The sequence below is a fragment of the Papaver somniferum genome, unplaced genomic scaffold (genome assembly GCF_003573695.1).
Source record: "Papaver somniferum cultivar HN1 unplaced genomic scaffold, ASM357369v1 unplaced-scaffold_115, whole genome shotgun sequence".
NCBI lineage: Eukaryota > Viridiplantae > Streptophyta > Magnoliopsida > Ranunculales > Papaveraceae > Papaver > Papaver somniferum.
In genome coordinates, this window is record NW_020620492.1 from 2,918,548 (window position 1) to 2,920,306 (window position 1,759).

Consider the following 1,759-nt stretch of genomic DNA (forward strand, 5'->3'; position numbering starts at 1 on the left):
CCTTGATAGACTCACCTATACGAATGTGAAGGTGTGGCCGCCTTCTATGAGAACTTGGGCATTTCTATAGATCGTTCGTTAAGAAAGGGATAAGCACATGGCCCTAATGTGCAAAATTAAGAACTTTACTCTAAGATATAGTTGTGTGTGTTGTATAATCTATTATTAGTTAGAGTTCAAGACGAGAGTCACTCTAGTTACCTGATACTTAGAAAGTTCAACACTATGTAGAGGTTCAAGTCGAAAGGCACCTTTGCTTATGCACAACTGTATAGCACTTGCTCAATGTTTTAAAATATAAGTGGGGGATTGTTGGGGTATATATTTAAAAACATAGTTTTGTAATAATATGCCAAAGTTAGAGAGATAGTATGGTGGCATTGTTTTGAGCTCCCACACTATAGGCATGGGTTCAATTCCCACCCCACACAATTTCACTAGGGTATATACTATTTATACTATATATTATATTACATTAGTCCGGGAGCGGGGCCTTGGGGGTCTTGGGAGGCCTGCTGATCCAGAAACAATTTTTTGGTTGTTTTTAACTTAAATTTTCAAAACGTATTAAGATAATTATATCATGATTAATTACAGTTAATGTTGAAATTTTAATACGGCCGTTTTTTGCTGTTACAAAGAAATTTAATTGGCATTTAATCGAAAATTAATTTTCCATTAATTCCATTGATTCTTTTTGATTATAAAAAAAAAAAAACTGGTTTCTGGAAGAGAAAATATAGAACGTTATTTTTATTTCGTCAAGTTTTCTGAGCAAGTGTTGTTGAAAGAGTTATTATTGATTCGATTTCTCAGTGCAGAGAAATCGAAAGAGATAAGCTGTTTTATCCCATAGGGTTTCGACAAAAAACTGACTGCTAGCACAATCAAGAGGCAGAGTCGCGAAACACCTTAAAGATAGCGACCTAGTACGCGACTCAGCGGTTTCTTTGTGTAATTTGATTATAGTGCTTTGTTTCCAACAATTTTAAGGTGTACGTTTCTGCTATGGAGAATGAAAAGAAGCGCGTTGATGATACCAACAAGCCTTTCAAATTTGAAGGGTTGCATTTCAGAAGATGGAAGCTGAAGATGTTCTTTTATCTCAAACTGATGAAGCTGCATATGATTGTGTCGAGTGTTCATCCTGGAACCCTGGAACCTGCTGCTGATAAGACTGCTGATGTTGCTGCTGCTGTTGCTGCTGGCGGTGGTGCTGCTACAGATCCACCTCCTACCGGTGGTGTTGAAGAAGTTGTTTCTCAAACTCCCGAGGAAAAACAAAAGGCCATCGACAAATGGATCGATAATGACTTTGATTGCAAAAACTACATTCTTAATGCATTATCTGACGATTTATATGAGTATTATTCAACTTTTGAAACTGCTAAAGATGTATGGGATGCATTACAGAAAAAATATGACACCGAGGAAGCGGGTTCAAAGAAATATGCTGTGAGCCGGTATGTGAGATACCAAATGGTGGATGATAGATCAGTTGTTGCACAGGCTCATGAACTTCAAAAAATTTACCACGAAATTGTGGCCGAAGGTATGAAAACTGATGAACAATTTCAAGTTTCTGTAATGATTGACAAGTTACCACCTAGCTGGAAAGATTTTCGTAATACTTTGCGTCACAAGACTAAAGAATTTTCTCTTGAAAGTTTGATTGTTAAGCTCAGGGTTGAGGAAGAAGCTCGGAAACAAGATAAGAAGGAAGAGATTCTCATTGTTTCTAACAATAAGACTCATCCGA